General features: G+C 47.1%; 1 protein-coding gene across 2 annotated transcripts in view; it reads left to right on the top strand.

Moving 5' to 3' along the window:
- Positions 1 to 4,669: 4,669 nt before the first annotated feature.
- Positions 4,670 to 18,643, top strand: part of LOC149434934 (retinoic acid receptor responder protein 2-like) — a 37,642-nt gene continuing 23,668 nt past the window's right edge. Inside the window, exon 1 of one of the 2 annotated variants that reach the window (XM_089663205.1) lies at positions 4,670 to 4,827. The gene's annotated coding sequence lies outside the window, so the exon portion shown is untranslated. Of the gene's footprint in view, positions 4,828 to 5,562; positions 5,576 to 18,643 lie in introns of those variants that run through there. The other variant, XM_089663206.1, reaches the window with a different exon arrangement.

Below are 18,643 nucleotides of genomic sequence, written 5' to 3'. Positions count from 1 at the left end.
CGCTGGATGGCGACAGTGGAATGGTGTTTGGTACTGTCGCGATTGGGCCGATGCGCTGGTATCGGAAATCCAATCCCCGACTTGGTGTTTTAAGCCGGTCTTAGTCCGATTGAACTTGGGCAGTTTAGCACCCAGAACATCCTGTGGGCGGGTACAGGAACAGCCCCCCATGGCCAATTGGCCGAGGAATAATGTCCCGCCTACGTCCATATCCCCATGAAAGGAGTACCCGGGCATTGGGACATTTGTGATTCGTATGGAGCCGGTTCGATTTGACTGATGGATTGCTGACGCCCTGACTTGCTCAAGTCGCAGGATAGATCTCGGTAAACGTTTTATTCTGTTTTATTCACTTTTATTTTATAGTGAAGTCATTTGTGTGTCTTCTTGTATTTTTTGTATTTCTGTAACTTTTTATACTTTGTACATATTTTATGCTCCGCCCACCCTTCGGGAAATTAAATCTTACAATTAATTAGTGACTTCTGTGTATTTAAGCTCGGGCTCATATCTCCGGAGAGATTAGATTGGAGAGATTAGATTGGATTGTATTTTAGTGCCTTTAAACGCTCGGTCAGCTCATTGCCAGTCTGTATGCAATTGCTCTGTGTGTGGGCAGATTGCGTGCAGATTGTAAAAGGTAACAGATCGGCCAGACCAAGATCTGTGTGTGTGGGTTATTGCAGCAGACCATTCTGCGGATAAACTGTTGGGTGGTGGCAGGCTACCTTTTGTAGTGTGGGGGGAGGGGTGTGTCTGGTGCGGGGGATGTATGGACAGTGGAAGGGTGATAACACCGGGGTTCAAGCTGTAGGTAGCTGGAGGGACTCTAGAAGAGTGTGATTACTAAGCTGGTCCTCAACTCTACTCAGTGCACCAGATTGTATGTAAGATTTGTATCTGCCAGTGTGTGGTCGACCAGCTGGATTGAAGCGGAGTCTCCATCTGGTGGTGGCCAGAGGTAGTGCGGGCTGTTAAAGTATATCACGGCTGATCTTATATACGGTTTTATATATTCAAAGTTAGGTCCCCTTTATTCCCTCTTACCCCCAGTCACGGCCGCACGTGCCCGCCTCGGTTAGCTAGTCGCTGTGGGCGTGGGGTGTGGGGGATCCATGATAGTAGCGCTACACATGTGACCTGTTTTCATCAACTGAAACTTTGTTTTTCCTTGCCCATTGTCTCCTATGTCTGGGTGACATATTGAAGTCCTGGACGTCTCTGTGAGATGGTTGCAGTTCCACTTCTTGTAGCCTTCACCTTTCTGGTGTCAAGGAATGATTCTTCTCTCTCAGGCCTTGTCACATTTCTCTTCCATGTGGTGCCATTGCATGAGTATGAAATGGGCGGGGTTTTCTTTGTTAGGTCACGCCCAATCCCCTGTCTGCTGGACACAGGGGCAGACTGACCATTTGGAAACTTGGGCACTGCCCGAGGGCCCGGGGTCAGTAGGGGGCCCCATGAGATGCCCCTGGTACCTTTTTCATAGGCTTTTTTGAGTTTGGGCAAGGACACAGGGGCTCCATGATCCCCTATTGCCCGGGGGCCCCATGAGTTGTCAGTCCGCCCCTGGCTGGACGCTTGTTTAATGAATAATTAGACTCACCTGGATTTTGTGGTCTAAAATTTAGCTTTGCTCCTGAGGCTGGCCACACATTATACAATTTTCTTGAGATTTTTGGTTTAGATTTACCAAAAACCATATAGGAGGTCAAACCTAACAACACTTTCAGTTGTATCCAATCAGGCGGCCTCTTGCACTGAAGAGCTGAAGGTAAATCTAAAGGAAATTGGACAGAAAATTGTATAGTGTATGGCCAGCCTAAGACTTTCATCGGGGTGTGTTCATTTTTGCAACATGGTCTGGGATGAATTTGTTAGGAAAAATACTTTTTTGTATGTACAAATTACCAAATCCTGTGTGCAATCGATGGCCGGCATTAGTGGGAGTGTTTTGTAGTATCGTCTCCCATAGACAATGTTAATTAAGAAAGGAAAGTAAAGGTTTCCTGACAAATCTGTGTGTGTAGGGGGGGGGATGTCATGGAGCTGGCCCTTCCCCCCCATCCTCTTGGCTTGCTGCCTGCCACCCCCCACCCCTCAGCAGCCCCTCACTCTTCGGTCCCATCCATGCTGGGACTTCTAGTCCTCCATGTCCCTGACACAGGCAGCCCCTCACCCCCCTCGCTTGCAGTCTGGCCCCCTGCTGAGGGAATCCACAAACAGGCCTCCTCCTCCCTTCCCCCTCATGCACATCTTCCTGCCAGACAGGGACAAAGGCCTTGTTCCCTGGGCGGGTCCGGAGACCTGGGAGACAGGACCCGTTGCCATGGTAACCTGACAGGAAATCTCAGGTTACCACAAGGCGCCCAGCTCTATACTTAAGGGTGAGCAGGAAAAAAAAACCCTTCTGTTCTCCTGGCTGCGTGTGTGAGGGAAGACTGTGCTGAGCACCAGTTTCTCTCATACGACCATCCCCCGGCCCCCTTCTCCTCTCACTGACTGACTGGACTGTCCGTCTGCTGCTGGATCCTCTCCGGTGTGGGGTGAACTCTCTGCTGCCTGGAATCCCTTCCCTGCCTGGACTTACCTCTTGTTCTCTGTGAGCCTGCGGGCTGGACATTTTCCCTGCCTGGATTTAACTCTTTGTTGCCCGTGAGCCGAACGGACTTAACCCTTCCCTGCCTGGAGCTGCCTGTGTGGATTAACCCTGTGTGGACTGTAGCTCCCCGCATCCGTGTCCCCTCTGTGTCCGGCTCCCCGCATCTAGGAAGTGGACTAACCCTGTGCTTCCCAAAAGACTGAGCCCAATTCTCCCCAGGAACCCGAAGTCCCACAAAGCTACCCCGCCCTTGCCTTACTGAACCCTGTGGATTACCATACCCCTTTTGTTCCATATTGCCTTCCAAAGAACTTTATGGTGTTGCTGTGTCTGGTGTGGATCTGTGGACTAAAGGAACTGTTGTCTGTGCCCCAAAAACCTCCCCAATAAACGCCACACGTTGGGTTCCGTGCAATCTGTCTCTGTGTGCTCTCTGGTTCTCTTGACAGGGGGGCTCATTTATGCTGAGCATTGTACACCTTGGTCCTGTATAGCTATAGATACGGCACCCTGAAAGTATGCTCCAGTGCAGTGTGCCCCTCCTCCAAACTATGGGAGTACCATCGTCCCTGTACAGTGCGCCCCTCCTCCGATCTATGGGAGTACCATCGTCCCCGTACAGTGTGCCCCTCCTCCGATCTATGGGAGTACCATTGTCCCCGTACAGAGTGCCCCTCCTCTGATCTATGGGAGTACCATCGTCCCCGTACAGTGTGCCCCTCCTCCGATCTATGGGAGTACCATTGTCCCCGTACAGAGTGCCCCTCCTCCGATCTATGGGAGTACCATCGTCCCCGTACAGTGCGCCCCTCCTCCGATCTATGGGAGTACCATCGTCCCCGTACAGTGTGCGCCTCCTCCGATCTATGGGAGTACCATTGTCCCCGTACAAAGTGCCCCTCCTCCGATCTATGGGAGTACCATTGTCCCCGCACAGCGCGCCCCTCCTCCGATCTATGGGAGTACCATCGTCCCTGTACAGTGTGCCCCTCCTCCGATCTATAGGAGTACCATCGTCCCCGCACAGTGCGCCCCTCCTCCGATCTATGGGAGTACCATTGTCCCCGTACAGAGTGCCCCTCCTCCGATCTATGGGAGTACCATTGTCCCCGTACAGAGTGCCCCTCCTCCGATCTATGGGAGTACCATCGTCCCCATACAGTGCGCCCCTCCTCCGATCTATGGGAGTACCATTGTCCCCGTACAGAGTGCCCCTCCTCCGATCTATGGGAGTACCATCGTCCCTGTACAGTGTGCCCCTCCTCCGATCTATGGGAGTACCATCGTCCCTGTACAGTGTGCCCCTCCTCCGATCTATGGGAGTACCATCGTCCCCGTACAGTGCGCCCCTCCTCCGATCTATGGGAGTACCATTGTCCCCGTACAGAGTGCCCCTCCTCCGATCTATGGGAGTACCATCGTCCCTGTACAGTGTGCCCCTCCTCCGATCTATCGGAGTACCATCGTCCCCATACAGTGCGCCCCTCCTCCGATCTATGGGAGTACCATCGTCCCTGTACAGTGCGCCCCTCCTCCGATCTATGGGAGTACCATCGTCCCTGTACAGTGCGCCCCTCCTCCGATCTATGGGAGTACCATCGTCCCTGTACAGTGTGCCCCTCCTCCGATCTATGGGAGTACCATCGTCCCTGTACAGTGTGCCCCTCCTCCGATCTATGGGAGTACCATCGTCCCTGTACAGTGTGCCCCTCCTCCGATCTATGGGAGTACCATCGTCCCTGTACAGTGCGCCCCTCCTCCGATCTATGGGAGTACCATCGTCCCTGTACAGTGTGCCCCTCCTCCAATCTCTGGGAGGGACAGTTGCAGGGTGAGGGATGGATGGTTTGGGTCCAGAGGAGGGACCGGATGTCACTTTGTTTGTTGTTACATTGTATCGTTATGGAAAGTTTCATAAAGTTCTAAAAAGGTTTTCAGAGTTGAAATCTGCCCGTATGTCCCCCCCCTCCCCCCCCCTCAGATGCCCCCCCCCCTCTCCCCCCTCAGATTCCCCCCCCAAATGCCCCCATTCTTCTGCTGGATGCCAAAATCTGAGGAGGTTCTGGGGGGTGAGCTCCCCCCTTCCCTCTCTGGGCCGGCCCCGCCTCCTCTGCCTCTCCTCCTTTTCCCTGTTTTCCGCTCCGCTGTCATTCCGAGAATCCTCCAGAGATCCGACCGACCCCCTGCAACCCTCCCGGAGCACACGGAACCAGCGCCAGACACACGTATGTATTATATGTTCTATATACAGACCCGGCGCCAGACACACGTATGTATTATATGTTCTATTTACAGAACCGGCGCCAGACACACGTATGTATTATATGTTCTATATACAGACCCGGCACCAGACACACGTATGTATTATATGTTCTATATACAGACCCGGCACCAGACACACGTATGTATTATATGTTCTATATACAGACCCGGCACCAGACACACGTATGTATTATATGTTCTATATACAGACCTGGTGCCAGACACACGTATGTATTATATGTTCTATATACAGACCCGGCACCAGACACACGTATGTATTATATGTTCTATATACAGACCCGGCACCAGACACACGTATGTATTATATGTTCTATATACAGAACCAGCGCCAGACACACGTATGTATTATATATTCTATATACAGACCCGGCGCCAGACACACGTATGTATTATATGTTCTATATACAGACCCGGCACCAGACACACGTATGTATTATATGTTCTATATACAGACCCGGCATCAGACACACGTATGTATTATATGTTCTATATACAGACCCAGCGCCAGACACACGTATGTATTATATGTTCTATATACAGACCCGGCGCCAGACACACGTATGTATTATATGTTCTATATACAGACCCGGCATCAGACACACGTATGTATTATATGTTCTATATACAGACCCAGCGCCAGACACACGTATGTATTATATGTTCTATATACAGACCCAGCGCCAGACACACGTATGTATTATATGTTCTATATACAGAACCGGCACCAGACACACGTATGTATTATATGTTCTATATACAGACCCGGCACCAGACACACGTATGTATTATATGTTCTATATACAGACCCGGCACCAGACACACGTATGTATTATATGTTCTATATACAGACCCGGCACCAGACACACGTATGTATTATATGTTCTATATACGGACCCTGCACAGGAGACACGTATGTATGATATATTCCGTGTACTGCGTGTAGCACTGTATATAATACATGGTGGACTCATTTGTGTCTCAGGAAATGAAAGTGAAAGTCCGACTTCTCTGACTCTATAGACAGACAGTATGTGAGTCCAGAACCCCCCAATATTCCCCTATAAAGGGGACCTCCGCTGAGTGCAAGGAGGCTGAAGCTGAGATTTCTGTGTGCAATATAAACACGTCACGGCTTCTCCGAGAGACACGAACATCACAAACTACAACCCGGGATGGCCGGGACTAGTAAAGGATCTTCTCTCTGTATTCCATATCTGAGTCCATCACAGAAATGCACAAGAAGCAGCAGAACTTCTCCGCAATGTTATATTACGGTATATAAACGTGTTCACAATCTGTGATATTATATGTGATATCTGTGTTACTAATATACATTCAATACATGACAAAGGATTCACAGAGAACTATGCAAAAAAGCCCAACTCCGGGCTCCAGTACCCACAATTATTCCAGAGATGCCCCTGCAGTACCTCTTCTTCACCACAAGATGCCCTCAGTCCTCTAGGCTGCATGATGCCCATCTTCACCCAATCAGGAAAACGGAGGAATGACTGTTAGGGCGTGAATTCATGGCCCCGCCCTCTGCGCACAGTGCTGAGAGCCATGCTGATGTTAACACTCCAGTGATGTTCTCTGCATCATCCAGGACTCATGTACAGTACAGGAAATGTGTATTTGCCCCCCCTGATGCTGAATGTTCGCCCCTCACACAAACGATCGGTCTAACAATGGAATGTTCGCCCCTCACACAAACGATCGGTCTAACAATGGAATGTTCGCCCCTCACACAGAAATGATCGGTCTAACAATGGAACGTTCGCCCCTCACACAGAAATGATCGGTCTAACAATGGAACGTTCGCCCCTCACACAGAACTGATCGGTCTAACAATGGAATGTTCTCCCCTCACACAGAAATGATCGGTCTAACAATGGAATGTTCGCCCCTCACACAGAAACAATCGGTCTAACAATGGAATGTTCGCCCCTCACACAGAAATGATCGGTCTAACAATGGAATGTTCCCCCTCACACAGAAATGATCGGTCTAACAATGGAATGTTCGGTGTAACAATGAGAGACAGAATACAACAACAAATTCAGCAGAAATGCGTCTAACAAATGATGACGGATCTGCATGTTCATGAGGGAAAGAAGGATTTGATCCCCTTCACAAAACATGACTTAGTACTTGATGGCCAATCCCTTGTTGGCCATCACAGAGGTCAGGCGTTTCCTGGAGTTGGCCCCCAGGTTCGCACACATCTCGGGGGGGATTTTGGCCCACTCCTCTTGGCAGATCCTCTCCAAGTCATTAAGGTTTGGTGGCTGACGATTGGCAACTCGAACTTTCAGCTCCCTCCACAGATTTTCAATCGGATGAAGGTGTGGAGACTGGCTAGGCCACTCCAGGACCTTAATGTGCTTCTTCTTGAGCCGCTCCTTTGTTGCCTTGGCCGTGTGTTTTGGGTCATTGTCATGCTGGAACACCCATCCACCACCCATTTCAATGCCCTGGCTGAGGGAAGAAGGTTCTCACCCAAGATTTGAGGGTACATTGCCCCGTCCATCGTCCCTTTGATGCGGTGCAGTTGTCCTGTCCCCTTAGCAGAAAAACACCCCCAAAGCAGAATGTTTCCACCACCATGTGTCACAGTTGGGATGGTGTTCTTGGGGTCATAGGCAGCATTCCTCCTCCTCCAAACACGGTGAGTTGATGCCAAAGAGCTGGATTTTGGTCTCCTCTGACCACAACACTTCCCACCAGTCCTCCTCTGCATCATTCAGATGCTCAGTGGCAGACTTCAGACGGGTTGGACATGGGCTTTCTTGAGCAGAGGGACCGTGCGGGCACTGCAGGATTTCAGTCCTTGTCGGCGTAGTGTGTTACCAATTGTTTTCTTGGTGACTGTGGTCCCAGCTGCCTGGAGATCATTGACAAGATCCTCACGTGTAGTTCTGGGATGATTCCTCACTGTTCTCATGGTCATTGACACTCCACGAGGTGAGATCTTGCATGGTGCACCAGACCTAGGGAGACTGACACTTGTTTTGTGTTTCTTCCATTTGTGAATGATTGCACCAACTGTTGTCACCTTCTCACCAAGCTGCTTGGCCATAGTTTGGTAGCCCAGTCCAGCCTTGTGTAGGTCTACCATCTTGTCCCTGACCTCCTTGGACAGCTCTTTGGTCTTTGCCATGGTGGAGAGTTTGGAATCTGATGGTTTGATGGCTCCTGTGGACAGGTGTCTTTTATACAGGTAACACAATGAGATTAGCAGCACTCCCTTTAAGAGACTGCTTCTAATCTCAGCTTGTTACCTGTATGAGAGACACCTGGGAGCCAGAAATCCTGCTGAATGATAGGGGATCAAATCCTTCTTTCCCTCATGAACATGCAGATCCGTCATCATTTGTTAGACGCATTTCTGCTGAATTTGTTGTTGTATTCTGTCTCTCAGTGTTACACCGAACATTCCATTGTTAGACCGATCGTTTCTGTGTGAGGGGCGAACATTCCATTGTTAGACCAATCGTTTCTGTGTGAGGGGGGAACATTCCATTGTTAGACCGATCGTTTCTGTGTGAGGGGCGAACATTCCATTGTTAGACCGATCATTTCTGTGTGAGGGGCGAACATTCCATTGTTAGACCGATCATTTCTGTGTGAGGGGCGAACATTCCATTGTTAGACCAATCATTTCTGTGTGAGGGGCCAACATTCAGCATCAGCAGGGGAGCAAATACACATTTCCTGCACTGTGTATACAATGTATCCATACAAGTATCGGATCTCCTAGTTATATTATTATTATACAGTATTTATATAGTGCCAATAGTTTGCTCAGCGCTGCACATTGTAGTGGGGGACAGTACAGTAAAAATACAATGCAAAACATGAGGGGATTGAGGGCCCTGATCCTTGGAGCTTACAATCTAGGAGGGAGGGGATGGTGGTACAGGAGGAAGTGGCTGTGGGGGATGGAGTGGTGGGAAAAGTGAAGGAGATCAGCAATTAGGTGAGGGTGGGGTAGGCTTCCCTGAAGAGATGGGTTTTCAGGGAGAGCCTAAAGGAGAGGAGAGTAGGTGACAGTCTGATGGATTGGGGTAGGGAGTTCCAGAGGATGGGGGAAGCCCTGGATAAGTCCTGGAGACGGGCGTGGGAGGAGGAGACCAGGAAACTAGAGAGAAGGAGGTCTTGTGAGGAGCGGAGTGTGTGTGTTGGGTGGTACTTGGATATTAGGTCAGTGATGTAGTTCGGGGCAGTATGGTGGACGGCTTTGTACGTCAGTGTTAGGATTTTGAATTTGATCCATTGGGCAATCGGAAACCACTGGAGGGATTGGCAGAGGGGGGTGGCGGACACTGAGTGGAGGCCAGTGGAGGGATTGGCAGAGGGGGGTGGAGGACACTGAGTGGAGGCCAGTGGAGGGATTGGCAGAGGGGGGTGGAGGCCAGTGGAGGGATTGGCAGAGGGGGGTGGAGGACACTGAATGGAGGCCAGTGGAGGGATTGGCAGAGGGGGGTGGAGGACACTGAGTGGAGGCCAGTGGAGGGATTGGCAGAGGGGGGTGGGGGACACTGAGTGGAGGCCAGTGGAGGGATTGGCAGAGGGGGGTGGCGGACACTGAATGGAGGCCAGTGGAGGGATTGGCAGAGGGGGGTGGAGGACACTGAATGGAGACCAGTGGAGGGATTGGCAGAGGGGGGTGGCGGACACTGAGTGGAGGCCAGTGGAGGGATTGGCAGAGGGGGGTGGCGGACACTGAATGGAGACCAGTGGAGGGATTGGAAGAGGGGGGTGGCGGACACTGAGTGGAGGCCAGTGGAGGGATTGGCAGAGGGGGGTGGCGGACACTGAATGGAGGCCAGTGGAGGGATTGGCAGAGGGGGGTGGAGGACACTGAGTGGAAGCCAGTGGAGGGATTGGCAGAGGGGGGTGGAGGACACTGAATGGAGGCCAGTGGAGGGATTGGCAGAGGGGGGTGGAGGACACTGAGTGGAGGCCAGTGGAGGGATTGGCAGAGGGGGGTGGCGGATACGGAGCGGTTGGAAAGGTGAATGAGTCTGGCAGCCGTATTCAGGATGGACTGAAGCGGGGATAGTCTGTGGTGAGGCAGGCCAGTGAGGAGGGAGTTGCAGTAGTCGAGTCGTGATATGATGAGGGAGTGGATGAGCTGTTTAGTGGTTTCTGGGGTTAGGAACGTGCGGATTTTGGCGATGTTCCGGAGGTGGAGTCTGCATGTTGCGGAGGTGGAGTCTGCATGTTGCGGAGGTGGAGTCTGCATGAATTTGTCAGCAATTGGACCTGGGGCTGGAAAGACAGATTGGAGTCTAGAATGACACCTAGTACTTTGGCTTGCGGGGTGGGGCTGATGGTGGTGTTGTTGGTCGTGATGGAGAGGTCAAGGGGGGGGGGGGGCACGGGCTGGGGGGAAAACTAGGAGCTCGGTTTTAGAAAGGTTTAGTTTGAGGAAATGGAGTGACATCCAGTCTGATATGTCGCTCAGTAGGTGTGTGATTCGGGTGGAGACCGAGGGGGTGAGGTGGGGGGTGGAGACTGAGGGGGTGAGGTGGGGGGCGGAGAGATAGATTTGTATGTCGTCGGCATAGAGGTGGTAGTTGAAGCTGTGGGAGTGTATGAGTTGACCAAGGGAGGAGGTGTAGATGGAGAAGAGAAGGGGCCCGAGGACAGAGCCTTGAGGGACCCCAACAGAGAGGGGGAGGTGGCGGCATTATAGGTAACACTGAAGGAGCGTTGTGATAGGTAGGATGAGAGCCAGGAGAGAGCGGAGTTTCTGAGGCCAAGAGTGTAGTTTTTTAGGAGGAGGGGGTGGTGGACTGTGTCGAAAGCTGCAGAGAGGTCGAGGAGTAATAGCACTGAGTAGTGGTCATTGGCTTTGGCGGTTAGCAGGTCGTTGGAGAGTTTGAGTAAGGCGGTTTCGGTGGAGTGTAGGGGACGGAAGCCGGACTGTAGAGGATCGAGGAGGTTGTTCTCAGTGAGGTGGGAGCTTATGCGATCTCCTAGTTATATACGATGTATCCATACAAGTATGGGATCTCCCGGTTATATACGACGTATCCATACAAGTATGGGATCTCCCGGTTATATACGACGTATCCATACAAGTATGGGATCTCCTAGTTATATACGACGTATCCATACAAGTATCCGATCTCCCGGTTATATATGATGTATCCATACAAGTATGGGATCTCCCGGTTATATACGATGTATCCATACAAGTATGGGATCTCCCGGTTATATACGACGTATCCATACAAGTATCGGATCTCCCGGTTATATACGACATATCCATACAAGTATCGGATCTCCCGGTTATATACGACGTATCCATACAAGTATGGGATCTCCCGGTTATATACGACGTATCCATACAAGTATGGGATCTCCTAGTTATATACGACGTATCCATACAAGTATCCGATCTCCCGGTTATATATGATGTATCCATACAAGTATGGGATCTCCCGGTTATATACGACGTATCCATACAAGTATGGGATCTCCTAGTTATATACGATGTATCCATACAAGTATCGGATCTCCCGGTTATATACGACGTATCCATACAAGTATCGGATCTCCCGGTTATATACGACGTATCCATACAAGTATGGGATCTCCTAGTTATATACGACGTATCCATACAAGTATCCGATCTCCCGGTTATATATGATGTATCCATACAAGTATGGGATCTCCCGGTTATATACGATGTATCCATACAAGTATGGGATCTCCCGGTTATATACGACGTATCCATACAAGTATCGGATCTCCCGGTTATATACGACATATCCATACAAGTATCGGATCTCCCGGTTATATACGACGTATCCATACAAGTATGGGATCTCCCGGTTATATACGACGTATCCATACAAGTATGGGATCTCCTAGTTATATACGACGTATCCATACAAGTATCCGATCTCCCGGTTATATATGATGTATCCATACAAGTATGGGATCTCCCGGTTATATACGACGTATCCATACAAGTATGGGATCTCCTAGTTATATACGATGTATCCATACAAGTATCGGATCTCCCGGTTATATACGACGTATCCATACAAGTATGGGATCTCCCGGTTATATACGACGTATCCATACAAGTATGGGATCTCCCGGTTATATACGACGTATCCATACAAGTATCGGATCTCCCGGTTATATACGATGTATCCATACAAGTATGGGATCTCCCGGTTATATACGACGTATCCATACAAGTATCGGATCTCCCGGTTATATACGACGTATCCATACAAGTATGGGATCTCCCGGTTATATACGACGTATCCATACAAGTGTCGGATCTCCCGGTTATATACGACGTATCCATACAAGTATGGGATCTCCTAGTTATATACGACGTATCCATACAAGTATCCGATCTCCCGGTTATATATGATGTATCCATACAAGTATGGGATCTCCCGGTTATATACGATGTATCCATACAAGTATGGGATCTCCCGGTTATATACGACGTATCCATACAAGTATCGGATCTCCCGGTTATATACGACATATCCATACAAGTATCGGATCTCCCGGTTATATACGATGTATCCATACAAGTATGGGATCTCCCGGTTATATACGACGTATCCATACAAGTATCGGATCTCCCGGTTATATACGATGTATCCATACAAGTATGGGATCTCCCGGTTATATACGATGTATCCATACAAGTATGGGATCTCCCGGTTATATACGACGTATCCATACAAGTATCGGATCTCCCGGTTATATACGATGGATCCATACAAGTATGGGATCTCCGGGTTATATACGATGGATCCATACAAGTATGGGATCTCCCGGTTATATACGATGTATCCATACAAGTATGGGATCTCCCGGTTATATACGATGTATCCATACAAGTATGGGATCTCCCGGTTATATACGATGTATCCATACAAGTATGGGATCTCCCGGTTATATACGATGTATCCATACAAGTATGGGATCTCCCGGTTATATATACGACGTATCCATACAAGTATGGGATCTCCCGGTTATATACGACGTATCCATACAAGTATGCGATCTCCCGGTTATATACGATGTATCCATACAAGTATCGGATCTCCCGGTTATATATACGACGTATCCATACAAGTATGGGATCTCCCGGTTATATACGACGTATCCATACAAGTATGGGATCTCCCGGTTATATACGACGTATCCATACAAGTATCGGATCTCCCGGTTATATACGATGTATCCATACAAGTATGGGATCTCCCGGTTATATACGACGTATCCATACAAGTATGGGATCTCCCGGTTATATACGACGTATCCATACAAGTATCGGATCTCCCGGTTATATACGACGTATCCATACAAGTATGGGATCTCCTAGTTATATACGACGTATCCATACAAGTATCCGATCTCCCGGTTATATATGATGTATCCATACAAGTATGGGATCTCCCGGTTATATACGATGTATCCATACAAGTATGGGATCTCCCGGTTATATACGATGTATCCATACAAGTATGGGATCTCCCGGTTATATACGATGTATCCATACAAGTATGGGATCTCCCGGTTATATACGATGTATCCATACAAGTATCGGATCTCCCGGTTATATACGACGTATCCATACAAGTATCGGATCTCCTAGTTATATACGATGTATCCATACAAGTATGGGATCTCCCGGTTATATACGATGTATCCATACAAGTATGGGATCTCCCGGTTATATACGATGTATCCATACAAGTATCGGATCTCCCGGTTATATACGACGTATCCATACAAGTATCGGATCTCCCGGTTATATACGATGTATCCATACAAGTATGGGATCTCCCGGTTATATACGATGTATCCATACAAGTATGGGATCTCCCGGTTATATACGATGTATCCATACAAGTGTCGGATCTCCCGGTTATATACGATGTATCCATACAAGTGTCGGATCTCCAGGTTATATACGATGGATCCATACAAGTATGGGATCTCCTAGTTATATACGACGTATCCATACAAGTATCGGATCTCCCGGTTATATACGACGTATCCATACAAATATGGGATCTCCCGGTTATATACGATGTATCCATACAAGTATGGGATCTCCCGGTTATATACGACGTATCCATACAAGTATGGGATCTCCCGGTTATATACGACGTATCCATACAAGTATGGGATCTCCCGGTTATATACGACGTATCCATACAAGTATGGGATCTCCCGGTTATATACGACGTATCCATACAAGTATGGGATCTCCCGGTTATATACGATGTATCCATACAAGTATGGGATCTCCTAGTTATATACGATGTATCCATACAAATATCGGATCTCCCGGTTATATACGATGTATCCATACAAGTATGGGATCTCCCGGTTATATACGACGTATCCATACAAGTATGGGATCTCCCGGTTATATACGATGTATCCATACAAGTATCGGATCTCCCGGTTATATACAATGTATCCATACAAGTATGGGATCTCCCGGTTATATACGACGTATCCATACAAGTATGGGATCTCCCGGTTATATACGATGTATCCATACAAGTATGGGATCTCCCGGTTATATACGACGTATCCATACAAGTATGGGATCTCCTAGTTATATACGACGTATCCATACAAGTATGGGATCTCCTAGTTATATACGATGTATCCATACAAGTATCGGATCTCCCGGTTATATATACGATGTATCCATACAAGTATGGGATCTCCCGGTTATATACGATGTATCCATACAAGTATGGGATCTCCCGGTTATATATACGACGTATCCATACAAGTATGGGATCTCCCGGTTATATACGACGTATCCATACAAGTATGCGATCTCCCGGTTATATACGATGTATCCATACAAGTATCGGATCTCCCGGTTATATATACGACGTATCCATACAAGTATGGGATCTCCCGGTTATATACGACGTATCCATACAAGTATGGGATCTCCCGGTTATATACGACGTATCCATACAAGTATCGGATCTCCCGGTTATATACGATGTATCCATACAAGTATGGGATCTCCCGGTTATATACGACGTATCCATACAAGTATCGGATCTCCCGGTTATATACGACGTATCCATACAAGTATGGGATCTCCTAGTTATATACGACGTATCCATACAAGTATCCGATCTCCCGGTTATATATGATGTATCCATACAAGTATGGGATCTCCCGGTTATATACGATGTATCCATACAAGTATGGGATCTCCCGGTTATATACGATGTATCCATACAAGTATGGGATCTCCCGGTTATATACGATGTATCCATACAAGTATGGGATCTCCCGGTTATATACGATGTATCCATACAAGTATCGGATCTCCCGGTTATATACGACGTATCCATACAAGTATCGGATCTCCTAGTTATATACGATGTATCCATACAAGTATGGGATCTCCCGGTTATATACGATGTATCCATACAAGTATGGGATCTCCCGGTTATATACGATGTATCCATACAAGTATCGGATCTCCCGGTTATATACGACGTATCCATACAAGTATCGGATCTCCCGGTTATATACGATGTATCCATACAAGTATGGGATCTCCCGGTTATATACGATGTATCCATACAAGTATGGGATCTCCCGGTTATATACGATGTATCCATACAAGTGTCGGATCTCCCGGTTATATACGATGTATCCATACAAGTGTCGGATCTCCAGGTTATATACGATGGATCCATACAAGTATGGGATCTCCTAGTTATATACGACGTATCCATACAAGTATCGGATCTCCCGGTTATATACGACGTATCCATACAAATATGGGATCTCCCGGTTATATACGATGTATCCATACAAGTATGGGATCTCCCGGTTATATACGACGTATCCATACAAGTATGGGATCTCCCGGTTATATACGACGTATCCATACAAGTATGGGATCTCCCGGTTATATACGACGTATCCATACAAGTATGGGATCTCCCGGTTATATACGACGTATCCATACAAGTATGGGATCTCCCGGTTATATACGATGTATCCATACAAGTATGGGATCTCCTAGTTATATACGATGTATCCATACAAATATCGGATCTCCCGGTTATATACGATGTATCCATACAAGTATGGGATCTCCCGGTTATATACGACGTATCCATACAAGTATGGGATCTCCCGGTTATATACGATGTATCCATACAAGTATCGGATCTCCCGGTTATATACAATGTATCCATACAAGTATGGGATCTCCCGGTTATATACGACGTATCCATACAAGTATGGGATCTCCCGGTTATATACGATGTATCCATACAAGTATGGGATCTCCCGGTTATATACGACGTATCCATACAAGTATGGGATCTCCTAGTTATATACGACGTATCCATACAAGTATGGGATCTCCTAGTTATATACGATGTATCCATACAAGTATCGGATCTCCCGGTTATATATACGATGTATCCATACAAGTATGGGATCTCCTAGTTATATACGATGTATCCATACAAGTATCGGATCTCCCGATTATATATACGACGTATCCATACAAGTATGGGATCTCCCGGTTATATACGATGTATCCATACAAGTATGGGATCTCCCGGTTATATACGACGTATCCATACAAGTATGGGATCTCCTAGTTATATACGATGTATCCATACAAGTATCGGATCTCCCGGTTATATATACGATGTATCCATACAAGTATCGGATCTCCCGGTTATATACGATGTATCCATACAAGTATGGGATCTCCTAGTTATATACGATGTATCCATACAAGTATCGGATCTCCCGGTTATATATACGATGTATCCATACAAGTATCGGATCTCCCGGTTATATATGATGTATCCATACAAGTATGGGATCTCCCGGTTATATACGATGTATCCATACAAGTATGGGATCTCCTAGTTATATACGATGTATCCATACAAATATCGGATCTCCCGGTTATATACGATGTATCCATACAAGTATGGGATCTCCCGGTTATATACGATGTATCCATACAAGTATCGGATCTCCCGGTTATATACGATGTATCCATACAAGTATCGGATCTCCCGGTTATATACAATGTATCCATACAAGTATGGGATCTCCCGGTTATATACGACGTATCCATACAAGTATGGGATCTCCCGGTTATATACGATGTATCCATACAAGTATGGGATCTCCCGGTTATATACGACGTATCCATACAAGTATGGGATCTCCTAGTTATATACGACGTATCCATACAAGTATGGGATCTCCTAGTTATATACGATGTATCCATACAAGTATCGGATCTCCCGGTTATATATACGATGTATCCATACAAGTATGGGATCTCCTAGTTATATACGATGTATCCATACAAGTATCGGATCTCCCGGTTATATACGACGTATCCATACAAGTATGGGATCTCCTAGTTATATACGATGTATCCATACAAGTATGGGATCTCCTAGTTATATACGATGTATCCATACAAGTATGGGATCTCCTAGTTATATACGACGTATCCATACAAGTATCGGATCTCCTAGTTATATACGATGTATCCATACAAGTATGGGATCTCCCGGTTATATACGATGTATCCATACAAGTATGGGATCTCCCGGTTATATACGATGTATCCATACAAGTATCGGATCTCCCGGTTATATACGACGTATCCATACAAGTATCGGATCTCCCGGTTATATACGATGTATCCATACAAGTATGGGATCTCCCGGTTATATACGATGTATCCATACAAGTATGGGATCTCCCGGTTATATACGATGTATCCATACAAGTGTCGGATCTCCCGGTTATATACGATGTATCCATACAAGTGTCGGATCTCCCGGTTATATACGATGGATCCATACAAGTATGGGATCTCCTAGTTATATACGACGTATCCATACAAGTATCGGATCTCCCGGTTATATACGACGTATCCATACAAATATGGGATCTCCCGGTTATATACGATGTATCCATACAAGTATGGGATCTCCCGGTTATATACGACGTATCCATACAAGTATGGGATCTCCCGGTTATATACGACGTATCCATACAAGTATGGGATCTCCCGGTTATATACGACGTATCCATACAAGTATGGGATCTCCCGGTTATATACGACGTATCCATACAAGTATGGGATCTCCCGGTTATATACGATGTATCCATACAAGTATGGGATCTCCTAGTTATATACGATGTATCCATACAAATATCGGATCTCCCGGTTATATACGATGTATCCATACAAGTATGGGATCTCCCGGTTATATACGATGTATCCATACAAGTATCGGATCTCCCGGTTATATACGATGTATCCATACAAGTATCGGATCTCCCGGTTATATACAATGTATCCATACAAGTATGGGATCTCCCGGTTATATACGACGTATCCATACAAGTATGGGATCTCCCGGTTATATACGATGTATCCATACAAGTATGGGATCTCCCGGTTATATACGACGTATCCATACAAGTATGGGATCTCCTAGTTATATACGACGTATCCATACAAGTATGGGATCTCCTAGTTATATACGATGTATCCATACAAGTATCGGATCTCCCGGTTATATATACGATGTATCCATACAAGTATGGGATCTCCTAGTTATATACGATGTATCCATACAAGTATCGGATCTCCCGGTTATATATACGACGTATCCATACAAGTATGGGATCTCCCGGTTATATACGATGTATCCATACAAG

This window comes from Staurois parvus, unplaced genomic scaffold (genome assembly GCF_062004578.1).
Source record: "Staurois parvus isolate SC_StPar_1 unplaced genomic scaffold, SC_StPar_1.0 ptg001639l, whole genome shotgun sequence".
Taxonomy (NCBI): domain Eukaryota; kingdom Metazoa; phylum Chordata; class Amphibia; order Anura; family Ranidae; genus Staurois; species Staurois parvus.
This window is presented reverse-complemented; position numbering and strand designations above follow the sequence as displayed.